The sequence below is a fragment of the Geotrypetes seraphini genome, chromosome 6 (assembly GCF_902459505.1).
Source record: "Geotrypetes seraphini chromosome 6, aGeoSer1.1, whole genome shotgun sequence".
NCBI lineage: Eukaryota > Metazoa > Chordata > Amphibia > Gymnophiona > Dermophiidae > Geotrypetes > Geotrypetes seraphini.
This window is the reverse complement of record NC_047089.1, coordinates 194,063,302-194,080,239: the sequence shown is the minus strand read 5'-3', so window position 1 is coordinate 194,080,239 and position 16,938 is coordinate 194,063,302. Positions and strand designations below refer to the sequence as shown.

The 16,938-nt window shown below is 38.6% G+C and overlaps 1 protein-coding gene across 1 annotated transcript in view; it reads right to left on the bottom strand.

The window, feature by feature from the left end:
• Positions 1 to 16,938, bottom strand: part of LOC117362935 — an 89,370-nt gene that overhangs the window by 26,540 nt on the left and 45,892 nt on the right. The gene's annotated exons all lie outside the window — the stretch shown is intronic.

Here is a 16,938-nt window from a genome sequence, read left to right as displayed (position 1 = left end):
ATTTCCATACCTATATGACAATAGCATTTACTACTTCACATTTGCATCTTGGAATGAGGGTCATTAGAAAGTACTACCAGATAGCCAAGAAACATTTTTTCCTATTTAATCTTGAAGTCTTAGCTATCAGTTGTTCCTTGCATAGCAGAACATGCATTTGCATTCTCCAGATATCAAAGATATCCTTTTCTACTTAATCAGTGTACATTACTTCACAATCAAACGCACCTTTGGAATAAACATATTCATCCCTTTCTCAAGAGAAGGTTGATCATGCATGTCTAACAGATAGACTGAAGAAATAGGTCTAAATAGCATTATCAATATTATAGTTGACAAAAATTGAAACACCCCTAGTTAAGGGGCCCTTTTACTAAGCTGTGTTAAGCAGTTAACTCAGCGTTAGCAATGTGGTAGACATGTAGACCTGCACTACTGTCTACTGTGTAAAAAACAACAACACTGAGTTCACTGCCTAATAAAGCAGTGGGCAAGGTCAGGGCATGAAAGGAGGAAGAGGTGTGGTTGGGCTGTGACAGCTAGCACATGGTTCTTTTTTAGCAGTTCCTTAGCACAATTGCTGATAGGTGACGTGCTGCAGCAGTGCAGTTCCCAACACCTCCATTTCCCTCCTCAACAAGGCAGACCCATTTCAAATTGCCCTGCAATATGAAGTACTCCTTTTCAGTTTCCTCCAACATAAAGTTACCTCTTCCAATCCCCAGCCCAATATCCAAAATTCCATTGATGACCATTAGATGTAGTCTCATGGTACTGTAGTAGTATGATGGGGGAGTGTCATATATCAGTTATTTATTTGATTATATTCTGTGTCTGCAATGTCTGATAGCACTGGTGCATCTGGTGATATCAGGAACTGTCACATAATGTAATGTGGGACACAGAATGCAGGGCAGATGCAAGGTACATCCCCTGAATTTACTAGAGAGGCTCTGAACTTATTCCATAAGAATTGCCATACTGGGACAGACTGAAGGTCCATCAACCCCAGTATCCTGTTTCCAACAGTGGCCAACCCAGGTCCCAAGAACCTAGCTAGATCCCAAGTAGTAAAACAGATTTTATGCTGCTTATCCTAGGAATAAGTAGTGGATTTCCCCCAAGCCATCTCAATAATGACCTATGGACTTCTCTTTTAGTAAATTGTCCAAACCTTTTTTAAACCCCACTAAGCTAACTGATTTCACCACATTCTCCAGCAATGAATTCCAGAGTTTAAATACATGTTGTGTGAAGAAATACTTTCTCCAGTTTGTTTTAAGTCTACTATTTAGTAGCTTAATCACATGTCCCCTAGTCCTAGTATTTTTGGAAAGAGTGAACAAGCAATTCACATCTACCCTTTCCACTCCACTCATTATTTTATAGACCTCTATCATATCACCCCTGAGCCATCTCTTCTCCAAGCTGAAGAGCCCTAGCCGCTTTAGCCTTTCCTCATAGGGAAGTTGTCCCATCCCTTTTATCATTTTTGTTGTCCTATGTACCTTTTCTAATTCCGCTTTTTTGAGATATGGTGACCAGAACTATACACAGTATTCGAGGTGTGGCTGTATCATAGAGCGATATAAGGGCATTATAACATTTTCATCTTTGTTTTCCATTCCTTTCTTATTAGTTCCTAACATTCTATTTGCTTTCTTAGCAGCCGCCGCACATTGAGCTGAGAGTTTCAACTTATCCTCAACAATGACACCTAGATCCTTTTCCTGGGCAGTGACAGAACCCAGCATAACATAGCTATCGTTCGGGTTCCTCTGTCACACATACATCACTTTGCACTTGCTCATATTTAACATCATCTGCTATTTTGATGCCCAGTCTTCCAATCTCACAAGGTCCTCTTGCAATTTTTCACAATCCTCTTGCGATTTAATAACTTTGAACAACTTTCTGTCATCAGCAAATTTAATTATCTCATTAGTTATTCCCATCTCTAGATCAATGATAAATATGTTAAAAAGCAACGGTCCCAGCACAGATCCCTGGGGAACCCCACTATTTGTTCCAAAATACCTCTCTTTTATATTCTTTTCTTTATATGTGTGTAACTTTGTCAGGGAGAAATGGCGATGAAAGTCCTTCTCCTCACCTTGTCTCTGATGTGTTTTAGTGTGTCTATTGTTTAAAGGGGGAAGGAGCCTTAGATCCCCGTGTGTTGTGAAGTATGTTAACTGAACAACCGCACTAGAAAGGGAAAATACTTCACTGGCTCCACTCCCCCTCCTGCCTAATACAATTCGTTCAATGCTGAATATAAGAGAGAGGTATTTTTAGAAGAAATAGATTTTCTCTCTTATTTCCTGTATATATAATTTTTGAAAGAACCCCACATTTGCCCTTCTCCACTGAGAATATTGACTATTTAAATCCACTCTCTGTTTTCTCTTTCAACCTGTTCTCAATCCATAAAATGACATTACCTCCTATCTCATGAATTTCTAATTTCCTCAGAAATCTTTCATGAGGTATTTTCTCAAATGCCTTTTGAAAATCGAAATACACAATATCAACCAATTTACTTTATCCACATGTTCATTCACCCCTTCAAAGAAATGTAGTAGATTGGTGAGGCAAGATTTCCCTTGAATGTTGGCTTTCTCTCATTAATCCATGCTTATGTATATGTTCTCATTTTCAATCAATACCATACTCTGTTATCTTCAGTTATTCATAATATTATCTCATTGTTTCATAGAAATTTCATATTAAATTTCAGCAGTCATCACTTTTATAACCATCTTCCCATCATCATTCAATATAATTTCATTTCATTTTTGGCCTCAGCGGCTGCACTCAAGTCCCATAATTCATGTAAAACTTGAGCATACCAGCAGCCAGCCTCCTCATCAACCTCTATCCATTTTTTATTTTTTTCAATATTTTAAATAAATAACATAATTTAAGATAAACTTATCTGATTCTTTTATCAATATACTGAATGGGGCTCCGACGTGAATTCAGCATTTCGCATTTTAAGCTGTTTCCACCTGACTTTTAAATTTTATAAAAATCATACGCTCACCATTTCAAAACTAACACCATAATCTCCGTGTCTGTCTCAAAATGGCCATGGCATTTCTAACTCCCTTCTTATTCCTAATTCGCTGATCAAACCATCCAATCACTGAGCTCCCTGCAAACACTCCCCCCATTCATACTAACATCATCCACTCTAGCTCTGCATTCAGTTCCGCTGGAGAGACTGTGTTCAAATCAAAAATCCATCTCTTTTCCCTATAGTTTAGCAACTTAGTAAGGTCACCACCCTCCCACCTGACCTCAACCTGATCAATCGCCCACCACTTTAAATCTGACATAGATCTCTGACTCAATCGCAGCAAATTAATAAGGATCTGATTGTGGATATCCAAAAGTTTGGAAAAAAAGAGGAGATGCTGCTGTTGGGAGATTTCAACCTGCCGGATGCGGACTGGAATGTTCCGTCTGCAGAATCAGAAAGAAGTAGGGAGATTGTGGATGCCTTTCAAGAGGCTCTGCTCAGACAAATGGTGGCGGAACCCAGAAATTTTAAAAGATATCTTGGGGATACCCTAGAGGCTCTGTGAGGAAAAGCTAGATATGCTCAAAGGCATTTGTTGCTTCAGTATAATAGAAATGATGAATTAAATCGGTTAGTATGTGTACTTCGATTTTCTACCCTATCAAAAGAATATGTGGCATCCATTAAATAACATTGGCATGTTATTCAACTTCACCCAATATTGAAAGATCTGCCAATTTTTGCCTACAAAAGATCTAAAAATATAGGTGAATTGATTCGCAATGTGAAGGGAATGAGGGAATTTGATTATATTCCCACTATTGGTGTTCATGCCAGCTGCAATGGGTGCCAGTGGTGTGATTTGAACATGCAGGGATCCTCTTGGGTGGACCCGGGTTCAGGCCGTATAATTTCAGCGAAAAAAACGAACGGATTGTAATAGTAGTTACATGATATATGTGATACAATGCCCATGTAATAAGATCTATGTAGGGAGAACCAGCAGATCTATACGTACTCGTTTGAATTAGCATAAATCTCGTATTATTACCAAAAATGAACAAGCTCCTAATGTAGAGCAGTGGTTAGAGAAACAACATGAAGTATCAGATTTAAAGTGGCGGGTGATTGATCAGGTTGAGGTCGGGTGGGAGGGTGCTGACCTTACTAAGTTGCTAAACTATAGGGAACAGAGATGGATCTTTGATTTGAACACAGTCTCTCCAGTGGGACTGAATGCAGAGCTAGTGGATGATGTTATTGTTTGCAGGGAGCTCAGTGATTGGATGGTTTGATCAGCGAATTAGGAATAAGGGAGTTAGAAACGCCATGGCCATTTTGAGACAGACACGGAGATTATGGTGTTAGTTTTGAGATGGTGAGTGTATGATTTTTTAAAAATTTAAAAGTCAGGTGGTTACACAGAAATGGAATATATGATATTCTGATTTGTGTGTTTTAATGTTATAGGGGAATGCTCCTTGAAACAGCTTAAAATGCGAAAAGCTGAATTCACGTCAGAGCCCCATTCAGTATATTGATAAAAGAATCAAATAAGTTTATCTTAAATTATGTTACTTATTTAAAATATTGAAAAAAATTAAAAATGGATAGAGGCCAATGAGGAGGCTGGCTGCTGGTATACTCAAGTTTTACATGAATTATGGGACTTGAGTGCAGCCGCTGAGGCCAAAAATGAAATGATATTGAATGATGATGGGAAAATGGTTATAAAAGTGATGACTGCTAAAATTTAATATGAAATTTCTGTGAAACAATGAGATAATGTTATTGAAGGGACACGTATCATGAACCTTGGTAATTTTCCTTAGGCATATGTTGTTTAAAGCTGTAAATCCAGATTGTTTGTTTTTCCTTCTCTGATGTTTGAAAAGATATGTGTGTTAACTTGTTGTGAAGTGAATTCAATTGTTTTTATAAGCCGTATTTGCAAACAGCTTTAGAAAAGATAAGCTCTGCTGACCACAGCACCCTCTGTGGACTTCAGTCTCTAGCTAATAAAAATACTTGTTATTTTCTTTAAAGTTTCATGTGACCTGTGTCAATATATGGTTTGAATTTACGTCACATGCTGACAAATGCTGACAACACTGATTCATTTAGAATAATATAAAAGGAATGTATAGCTCACAATAAAGCGGACATGTTTGGAGATCATTTCTTGGCTCTACAATATGTCCCCAGATGCATCTGACTTTCAAATGACAGAGATAGAGAAAGTATGGGGCAGGAATTGGGACCTAATCCTTTTCAGTTGGGCGCTCGTCTGGGATGGGCAGATGATATCACCAGTATTTTGTGAGTATTTCTGAATTTTTTCTGTTCTTTAATACTCACTAGGTAGTGGTGACCTGTACCCACCCTTTATTTTAAGTTCAAGCTTTGGGTTCTATTATGGAGTTTTTTGGGAAAAATCTCGGGGTACTTTCGGTAAGCGCCCCTCGTGAATATAAGCAGCTGCCATTCTTTCGGGAAGAATGAAATTATTTATAGAACCCCCCTGCCCACTCTGTCATTTGTAAGGTTAAAACTTTTATAGAGTATAAGATTTTATTGTCTCTTATTACTGTACCTCGCTTATAAGGTAAGATAAGCGAATATTTTTGCATTGTTATATTGTTTTTGTAATGAGTCATAAAGGCACTTAGGATTCTCTCCCTCCTAGACAGATGAGGCTTGTACGGCTGTGTATGACATTCTTCCTTCAGCTCACATCTTTCTGTGTCACCAATCCTTTCCCGTATTCGTTTGCACTATTTAACACTGAGGTAGGACATGCTGTTATGTGGAATGAATTGCAAGCGCTGTTTGAATCAGTCTAAGATCTTTCCTTCATAGCTTGTACACAAGAATTGTTTCTTGTCTCTCTTTTGAACATACAATAGTTTGATCCTGATTTATTCTGTGTGTTTCTTCTACGGCTGCTTCCTTTGTGTTCTGTGCTGAATCATAAAAAAAAACCCCCAAAAAAGAAAAAATTCCGTTTTAGAGGCTTTCTTTCTTGTGCGGAGCAAAGCTAATGTTTTTTTCACTAACCATCTGGCTGTCTGCCAAAGACAGATTTGCACGTTCTGTTCTTTGCTTTCATTATCAGGGTCCGTGCATGAATGCTTTTGCCCCTTCCCCTAGACTTCTCTGTTTGGGCTTCCACTGACCCCCTATAGTGTTTCTTTGAAGTTACTCATTCTTGTTTTTATCAAGCAGTATGGTGAGATTCCACTGCTTGTCACTTGTCTTTTCTCCGGCATTATCAAAACCACCATCTCTTCTTACAGTACGCCCATCGCTCTTGTTGTCAAAGCTGATGGCATCCCCCGCTTCGTCCCAAACTTTAGAGCTGTTAATGTTTTGATAATTCTCATTGCACCCATTGTCCTTGAGATTTTTTCCTTCCTCTCCTCCATTCCACCGGCAGCCAATGTTTTTTTTTCTGTCATTGTCCTAAAGAATGTTTTATTTTAGTCCCTGTTGGTGAGGCTTTTCAGCTCTTTTTTGCCTTCACCTTTAAGCAACAGTATACCTGGTGTGGAATGCCCCAGGGCTATGTTGACTTCATTGTCCTTCGGGCTATTCTACAGTCATGCACTGCCCCTCATGGTCCTGTCCTTAGTTTGTACCTCTTTTTGTGTTCCATAATTCAGGAGACCTGTCAGGCTGATAGTTTGCATCTTTTACAATGGTTGTCTGTGTGTGGTCACAAGGTGTCACGACATAAACTGCACTGGTGTAAATCTGAAGTGAAATACCTGGGTTTTGTACTGTCTCATGGTCAGAGGGAAATCTGCACTTTCCGCACTGCTGCTGTTCTGGGTCTGCCCCGCCCAGCTACCAAGAAAAACATGCTTATTTTTCTTGATATGATTGGTCACTGCCGCCAATGGATCTCTGCTTGTTCATTCTATGACCAGATTCTGAGACAGACCCTGGTTTCTGAAATGACTGCTCTTATCAGATGGACTCATGAAATGTTGAATATTTGAGATGTGCTTTGGTTTCTAGCTCAAGTCTGGGTTCTCCTTCTTATGCCCCTATGTTTTATCTCTTTGTTTGGGACTATTGTAACACCATGAAGGGAGAACATGGCGGTAAGTTACGCTCTGTTGCCTTTTTTTCTATAGTCACTCCTGTTCAAGAACGCCCTGGCTACTTGTGCTATGGTGGTAGAGATGGTTACTCCTCTGACCCTTGGTCACCCCATTACCCTTCACACTTTTCACGATGTCCAAGCCCTTCTTTTAAATGGGCTCTTGGGTCTCACGGGTGAATATTCTCTTCTTCTCTTTTTTCACAGCTTCAGTCCTTTGTTACCCCCCCTCTGAACTTGATGCCTGGCTTTTGGCAGGTGCCCAAAGCCACCCTTTTGGACGGACTTTGGTGCAAAGAGGGGAAACCCTGGATACCAGCTGCTAGCTCTCCCTTATTCATTGCCCAATATCATGGTATTGGTTATCGTAGTGCTCGCTCGACATTTTAACTTCTTGCTAGTGATATTTTCATTCTTGACCTTTTGCTCCTTGATACAGATATATATAGCTCGATAATTACAGCTGGCATGTTTGTGACTTGAAAAACAAATTGGAAAATACAATTCCTTTCTATTGTTTTAGCTGAAATTAGGATATTGCTAATTTAAAATGTTTTTTTCCGGATGTATACATAGCCATCCCAGATCAGTTTTGGCACAGATATTTCTAATGTTTTCCAAGGGTCCTCTTTATCACTGCAGAGATAGAGACGCTCCAAAGAGACATTAGCTTTATGCCTTTTTCCAAATATGAGATGGTTATGATATACATTATTTGTAGTTTTGGTTTTTTATATCAATGTGTTTATTTGCAGAGTTAAATTCAGCCCTGCACACTTGACAGATGGAGTAATAGCTCCACGCTTAAAACTTTATGTTTTGTCTGTGTCACATCTATTTGTTTTAGTTTAGTGGGTACCCCAGGATACATAACATTGGCCATTTCTAGAGCTCTTTTTCCACTTCTTACTAGTCTAACTGCGCAATGTTCTTTTACTTATAGCTTTATATTCTGAATATAGTTTAGTTAAGGGTTATATGTTTAAGAAAAAGTTTTACTTTATACAGCGTTTATTTCGTGGTGTTCCCTACATATGATCCATTCAGTATACATTTCTGAATATATTCAGTACATCAGTATGGTCTCTCTGAAGTGCATAATAGTTATATGCAGCACGCAAAAACATATCATTTTGGATTGTTCAATTAAGAACCTTAAGTAACTGAGTATTGTCTCTCTTTTGCCATAGCTATATCAAGTAAATGAATTGGTATTGTTACATGTTGCCACATTCAGTACAGGCAACATGGTTTCTTTCTCATTTTCTATCTCTTATTTGGATCACATTGGAGTACAGCTGCTGAATGATATTTGGAATGCTTTTCAAGTATCTCTTTTCAAGTATCTCTTTCTGTATGCACAGACATCTGGCTGCTCTCCCTTTGAGATTCTCACGGGATGACCTTTCCCCGCCCCATGGGTAGACAAACCCTCAATAGTTGAGAGGAGTGATTTTCCTTTGATACAGGAGGAATACGTCCAAAAGCTCATTGAAATATTAGGGCTTGTTCAAAGAAACGTGTCTTGCACTTCTCCTTTCTCTCCACAGATTCCTACCCATTTTTTCCAGCCTGGTGATTGTCCAGAAGCTTTCCAAGGATCGGAAGCAGACGGATTTCCCCTTTGGCCTTCCCACTACTGTGATCGCTGTGACCAGGCCCGCTGCACTCACTGTGGAGTTTCCTGTTTGGATCCACGCAAGTCGCTTGAAGAGGGTTAACCTAAAACCCCAGAAGCAAGTCTTCCCAGCGCAGATTTTACCTCCTCCAGTGGAACAACATGATGATCTCATTGCAGCATTCTACCAACTTTATCATTCTCTTACTGGCAACGCTGCTGCTAGTTTTTCTCCCTGTATAGATAATTTCTAACTGGGTCTACAGGGATGATGTGTTCTGGGTCCACGACACTTTCTGCCCATACCCATCTGTAAATGACACTCCTGCTGTAAACAGCACCCCCGGCACCTCTTTGCGAACACGATGTTAAGCTGGACTTCTCCCTCGCAAAGGTTGTTCTTCAATTGGAATCCAGAAAAGACTGACAGTATGCTACCCTTTGGTATAATTCCAGCAGTGTGCAAGTTGCCACCTTCTCCTTTGAGTATTGTGACATTGTGGACTGTTCATCAATTGATATCCCAAGGCTGTGTCATTGGTCCTCAGAGATTCCTAAAAAAAAACTAAAGACATATGTATATATATGTGTTACTGACTCACGTTGGGGGGATAAGTGTGCATTCGGGAGAGCGGTAGGGTGGAATATTGATACTGACTGGGCTTATAAACCAGAAAGTACTCTGAAGTGGACCAAAATGGTAAATCACTGCTTACTTGTATGACCCTTCATAAGGTTGGAAACTGTTATAGGAAAAGTGTTCCTGCACAAATTATTAAGCTTTCTCTTATTATTGACAACCCTAGACCTACTGATGAAGGTATGTACATTATGGACATGTGGTTTAAGGGTGGGTCTAGCTATCCGACCCATCAGTTTTCTTATGGGATCTATCTACCTCCTCTAATTTTACCTATCCCCTTTGTGCACTGTGGTGTTCTAAATACCCTTTGTTGCCAGGACAGCAAAAGTTTGATATTGCCGTTATCATCTATAAGGGCAATTACACATGTCATGTTTTTAATCTGTCACAGGGTAGTTTTTAGGTAATTTACCCCCAGGTTATTGTTCTGTCTTGGCTCATAGGTATGCCCCATTGTTGCTGCATCAGATTTTCAACCTAGGTGATATTTACTGGCTTTATGGAGACTTTTGGCTCCCTGTTAAGCTACCCAGCCAGTGGATAGGCCAGTGCACTTTAGCTAAGGTTATCATGCTTCTGCATATTTTTTCTGAAAGGCATCCTTCCTATTCACATGGTTTTTCCTCTTTTCTGTCTCAATATAAATCTGATCGCATGTATACATAGATGCTATAGGGGTCCCAAGAGGGGTCCAAGATGAATTTAAGGCCCGAGCTCAGGTTAAGGCTGGGTTTGAGTTCCTTATTCCCTTTATTACTATTAATAAGAATGTTGATCGGATTAATTAAATTTATTATAATCAGCAACGCTTTGTGAACTACTCTAGGGACGCCTTACAAGGTATTACTGATCAATTAGGCTCCATTTCTCAGATGGTTTTCAAAATCGTGTGGCCCTAGATATGATTCTAGCTAAGAATTCTGTAAAATTCTTCCCAGTAGTTTATGCTGTTGTATTTTTATTCCTGATAATATAGGTCCTACTATGGCCATTCAGAAATTAGCAGACCTTTTGCTGAGCTCAAATGTAACTCTGATTTATCTAATTCTTGGGATCAGCACTTTAGTTGAATGCAGGGTTGGGTAAAAGACCTTTTTTATTGTTATAATCTCTATTATTATCTACACTCTTGTTTTTGACTGCTCATGTACTGTGTTATTCGTATTACAGCTCCTAAAAAACCCCTCCTCGAGAGACATCTCTTGAGTATCACTCCCTTCCAGCTCATGACGTAAGAGGGGATTGAAGGGACACGTATCATGAACCTTGGTAATTTTCCTTATGTTGTTTAAAGCTGTAAATCCAGATTGTTTGTTTTTCCTTCTCTGATGTTTGAAAAGATATGTGTGTTAACTTGTTGTGAAGTGAATTCAATTGTTTTTATAAGCCGTATTTGCAAACAGCTTTAGATAAGATAAGCTCTGCTGACCACAGCACCCTCTGTGGACTTCAGTCTCTAGCTATTAAAAATGCTTGTTATTTTCTTTAAAGTTTCATGTGACCTGTGTCCATATATGGTTTGTATTTACGTCACATGCTGACACATGCTGACAACACTGATTCATTTAGAATAATATAAAAGGAATGTAAAGCTCACAATAAAGCGGACATGTTTGGAGATCAATTCTTGTCTCTACAATATGTCCCCAGATGCATCTGATTTTCAAATGACAAAGACAGAGAAAGTTTGGGGCAGGAATTGGGACCTAATCCTTTTCAGTTATGAATAACTGAAGATAATGGAGTGTGGTATTGATTGAAATTGAGTTTATATAGTTCTCACTCAATGAAACAAATAACATTTAAGCCAATGTAGATAGTGATATGTATATGTTCTGTCATTTTGTTCTTTAAGTTTCAAGTTTATTATGGTATTTGATGTAATCGCAGTATCCAGATCCAATGCGATTTACAAAATTAAAAGTAGGTAAAATAAAAAATAAAAAAATTTTCAACAAACAGGGCATAAAAACAATTATGACATAAAAACACTAAAGAAGATGAGGGGAGAAAAAAAATGGATTAAATACAATATAAAAATAAATAAAAGGGTGGGTAAGGAAACAAAAGGGTAGGGGAAAGTACCATCTTAATCTCTACTTAAACGGTGTTCCCAGTCCAGATAAATTAAGATAGTTATAATAGTCTCTACCATTTTGCCCAGCACCATTGTCAGATTCACCGGTCTATCATTTCCTGGATCAGCTCTCGAACCCTTTTTAAAGATTAGCATCACATTGGTCCAAGTCTTCTGGTACTATGCTGGTTTTTAAAGCAAAATTACTAATTACTAATAGCTCTGCCAAGTTCAATTTTCAATTCTATCAACACTCTGGGATATATACCATCCGGTCCAAGTGATTTGCTACTGTTAAATTTCTTAAATTGACCCATTACATCTTCTAGTGTTACAGAGATTTGGAATTTCTCTAATTCATCAGAACTGAATACAATTTCTGGCACCGGTAACTCTTCCATATCTTCCTTGGTGAAGACCGAGGCATAGAATTAATTTAATCACTCTGCTATGGTCTTGTCTTCCATGAGAACCCCTTTTATCCCCTCGGTCATCTAGCGGTCCAACTGATTCTCTTCCCAGATTCTTGCTTTTAATATACAGTACCTAAAAACATTTTACTGTGTGCTTTTGCTTCCAGTGCAATCTTCCTTTTAAGATCTCTCTTCGCCTTCATTATTAGCGCCTTGATTTTCACTTGACATTCCTTGTGTTGTTTACAATTATTTTCAGTCAGATCCTTCCACTTTCTTAAGGATTTTCTTTTAGCTCTAATAGCTTCCTTCACCTCACTCGTTAACCACGCTGCTGCCATTTGGTCTTTCTTCCTCCTTTTTTAATAAATGGAATATATCTAGTCTGGGCATGTTAATTTTGTGTTAAACATGCAGTAAGTACAAAACTTACTACATTTTAATAAAAGACCAACTAAATAAAGTAGCAAGGGTTTTGGTGGTGGAGAAATTATAGAATAAGGAAGACAGATATGGTAGGAGTAACACAAGGACATATTTTTTCCACAGAATAGGAGGTAGATACACAAAAAAGAAAGAGGTCCAGTATCAAAAAACAACATTGGTAAGATATCCTAGGAATACAAGGAAAAGATTGACCCTTAATCCTACAGAAAATGCAAATCCAGCGAAAATGAAAACTCTGTGGAGATGGTGATGTTCAAGATGCAGGCTTTATTTAAGAATATACAATTTGATAATCCATATAAAATATATCTAGGGAGTTGTGGACCGATGGTTTGGGTCCCAGATATATTTTATGTGAATTATCAAATTGTATATTCTTAAATAAAGCCTGCATCTTGAACATCACCATCTCCATAGAGTTTTCGTTTTCGGTAAGATATTCTACTCATTTTAATCAACTATCTTTAGGAAAATTATTTAACTGATTCTAACCAGCTAGGCATTAGCTGAATATTCAACTAAATTGAGCTGGCTAAAATTTGACTTTTATGGAGGGATGTTATCAACAGGGGCTACTGTTAGATTATTTTACCACAAGTTGGGTTATTTTAGCATAAGGGCCCCAGAGTCTTCTTCTTTCCCAAGGAACTATAATAAATTTTAGAAATAGGTGGAAAGTAATTTTGTGGGACTTTCAGAATCTCTGAGAGATATCATTTAAACATATCTATTGGTGAAGTGGTAATTGACTTAGGAAAATTAATCAATCTTAAATTTTGTCTCCGTGTGATATTTCCCAACACTTACATCTTAATAACATAAATATAACATAAAACTCACTTGTATACCGCAAATACCATTAAGCTTTATGCGGTTCACAAAAATTAGTAATACAAATTAATAAAGATCCCTCTCGCCAAGATTCTCGGAGATCTCTGAGAATCTCAGCGAGAGGGAGAACTAGATGGCCTTGAGCATGCGCAGATGCATTCTCAAGGCCCAGCAGAGACAGGAACTTCTTCAAGCGGCACCGGCACGTCCTGTGGGCTGCGTGCCGGTGCCAGACGGGGGGTAAGTTTGAAGTTGTTCGAGCAGGGGGTGCCGGTTCACGCGGGGGGGCCTGTGTGAGCAGAGGGGGAGCAATGCCGGTTATCGGGGGGGGGGGTGCTCACAAATCAAGTTAACACTCGGTTTGTGAGACAAGATTTGCGAGAATGTTTTGCTCGTCTTGCAAAACACTTGTAAACCAAGGTTTGACTGTACTTGGTTTGAAATTTCCGTTGTGCAGTAACACTGTCTTCAAGCTTATCTGTGAAGAATCAATGGAGAGACGCCATTCATCTGGACAATGCACTTGTGACAAACTGTTAAAGAGCCCGTTGATTTCATGACAAAAGCACAATGAGCCATTTACAGTGAAGAATGTTGTTTAGTTATGATTCCTTTTTCTGTAATGAGTTATATTAGCATCTTTTGCAAGCAAGTGCTTTTGCTTAAGCCTTGAAGAAGTTCTGCTTTTTCTTTTGAAAGATTTATATCACGAATAAGATCATTGAGCTCAGCTTGTGTAAAAGTCTCTGGTTCTGAATTCTTCATCATTCACATAATCAGGATCAGATAATTTTGGATTGTGACCAGCTACTGCATCATCACATTCCTCATCATGTTCCACAGAAGCAAGTGCTTAGTTTTAGCTGAAAATCCACTTGTGTTCACAAGGCAGGCAAAAGTAGCAATCTTTAATATGGTCTTGCGGTTCCCTCCATATCATTGGGATTGCAAATGACATCCTTGCCTTTCGTCAATTGAGCCAGTTACGAAGTCCATTGGAACAACTGGTACAGATGAAATGTGGAGCCCTAGACTTATCCTGGTCACCCAGTGGACAGCCAAAGTACAATTTGTATACCTTCTTCAGATCTATGGCAATTGGGCGACGTTGTGCTTTCGTCGTGAATGAACCACAGACCTAACAAAAACTGGATGATTAGTACAATGTCTTGGCATGATAAAGACTGATATTAATCACCGTAAATAATGTGTGTAGCATAAAAAAACAAAGACAACTGTCGTTAACCCTCCTTATATGTTTATCCAAGTTTATTTAAAATTTTTTATACCGCTCAGACTTCTGAGCAGTGTACAATAATAAAATCAATTAATGTCATACATACACAAAGTCAGTGTTAGAACTAAATAACAGGTGACAACAGGGGAAGTTAGTATATAAGACAGAAAACCAGGACAAACAGAAACGAAAGGCAAAAAGAGAGAACTACAGAATTTTCAAGGATAAAGAGAACAAATAAGGGTCAAACAATAGGTGAGGAAATGAACTCTCTAGGGAGAGAAAGAGAAGATTAGCCCTTAAAAGGGCATTTATATTTAAAAGGCATCCTGAAATAGAAATGTTTTTAATTTTGTCTTAAAATGGGGTAAAGATGTTTCTTCACGCAGATAATTGAGTGTGGAGTTCCAAAGGGATGGTGCTGCCACCGCAAAATTGTGTGATCTCATAGTGTTTATATACATTATGGAAAGGATTGTAAGGAGATTATGGGTCATTGAGCAAAGGACTTTGGAGGGACAATAGGGATGAGAAGGCTATTTATGAATTCTGGTTGGTTATTTAAATGGGTTTTGAATGTAAGTAGAAGAATTTTGTAACTAATTCTATGTTCGACTGGTATCTAGTGCGCTTTATGTAAAAGGGGGGAGACATGATCGTATTTTTTTTGCATTGAATATGATTTTTATGGCCGTATTTTGCACTATCTGAAGGCACCTTATTTCTTTTTTGTTATACCCTTAAACAGGGCGTTGCAATAATCTATGCATGAAATTACTAGAGAGTGGATAAGTGTATTCAAGGAAGAAGGTTCCAGTAACTTTGCGAGAGATCTTATTATTCTCAATCGGTGGAAGCAGCATTGAACTACATTACTAATGTGAAGATGATAATTGAATTTATTATCAAAGGTGACTCCAAGCAGTTTTACGGAAGTAACAATTTTAATGGGTGAAGATCTAAGTTTGAGAGGTGTCTGAACTGACATTCCTACTTTGTTAGGGAAGATAATTACCTTGGACTTTTCTATGTTGAGTGATAACATGTTGGAATCTGGTTGTTACCTCGTGTGGGTTATTGAGATCAATGGGGTGAATTAGTTGGATGTCATCAGCGTATGCAAACATTGTAAAGCCAATGGATTAGTCTAGCGTTAATAGTGGTGCCATAAAGATGTTAAAGAGTAAAGGTGACAAAATCAAGCCTTGAGGGATGCCATGTTTATTGTGAAAAAGATCTTAAGAAGTTTTGTTAAATGCTACCTTGGATGTTCTGTCGTTGAAGAAGGAAGAAAACCATTCTATCACCTGGTCCGAGATACCGATATTTTGGAGTTGGGATAAAAGCAAATTGTGGTCGATAGTATCGAAAGCTGAGGCGAGATCATTGAGATGAGCAGAACTGACTTATGGTGATTGAGGTGGTACAGTATCTTTGGGGTAAGGCCTATCAAAGAGAGTTCTGTTGAATGGTGCTGGCGGAATCCAGTTTGGTTGGGATGTAGAACCTTGGTGTTTAGAAACGAAAGTTGTGATTTGAGAGAAAATGATTTTTTCTGTGAGTTTTGCTAGGAAGGGGATGTTAGCTATAGGCCTGTAATTTGATATCTCTCGAGTACTAACTTTATGGTCTTTGATCTTTGGATAGATAATTGATTCTTTCCATTTATGGGGTAAGGATCCAGAAGCTAAACTAGTCTTGATCAGGTCTAGGATGTAAGGACTGAAGATTGAGAAGAATCGTTTTAAGAGGAATGGTGGTATAACTTCATAGCTAGTTCCTTTGATGTTTAGCAAGTTTAGATATCTTTTGATGTCATGGAGAGTTGAAAGGGTGCACCATGAACATTTAGAGAAGGAAAGATTTATTGATTTGTTTATTTCGACTGGGTTACTGCTTGTCACTGGAATAGAGTCTATGTTACTGTTGTCAATTGGCGTGATATTGCGTGTCACTGGAGTTGAGTCTATATTACTGTTAGTTGGTGTGATAGATCCTCTTATTTTCTGTATTTTGTTAATGAAGTGTATCCTATAAACCAGTGTATCTCAAACTGTGTGCCGAGACACACTAATGTGCCTCCTGAGATTCCAAGTGTGCCGTAGCACACTGAGGAAGAAGAGAGGCACCTCTCGGCTGACTTCCCTACACGGTACAGTACCAGCGCTGCCTGATTCACCTAAGGCCTGCATATTTCTCCCTTCTCTCTAGCGTCCTCCTGCTTCCGCCCGGTCTCACCTTTAAAGCTAATTACAGCAGCCTGCAGAGGATCGCTGGAAGGTAAAATTATTTTATTTTCAATATAGTAATTGAAATGTGTCAGTTTTTAGAATTTATATCTGCTGTGTGTATATGAAAAATGAATGGAAATAATTTCATTACAATTAGTAAAGGGGATGGGATCTGGGGTAGAGCTTGGGTGGGCTTAGGGAGGTCTGTGGTTAGGGTACTCAGTTGATATTTGTTAGACTTAGGGGGTACTTAGCTTGAAGTAGTTGAGAAACACTGCTATAGGCAATCAGCTGGCGCCAGTGCCTCTCCT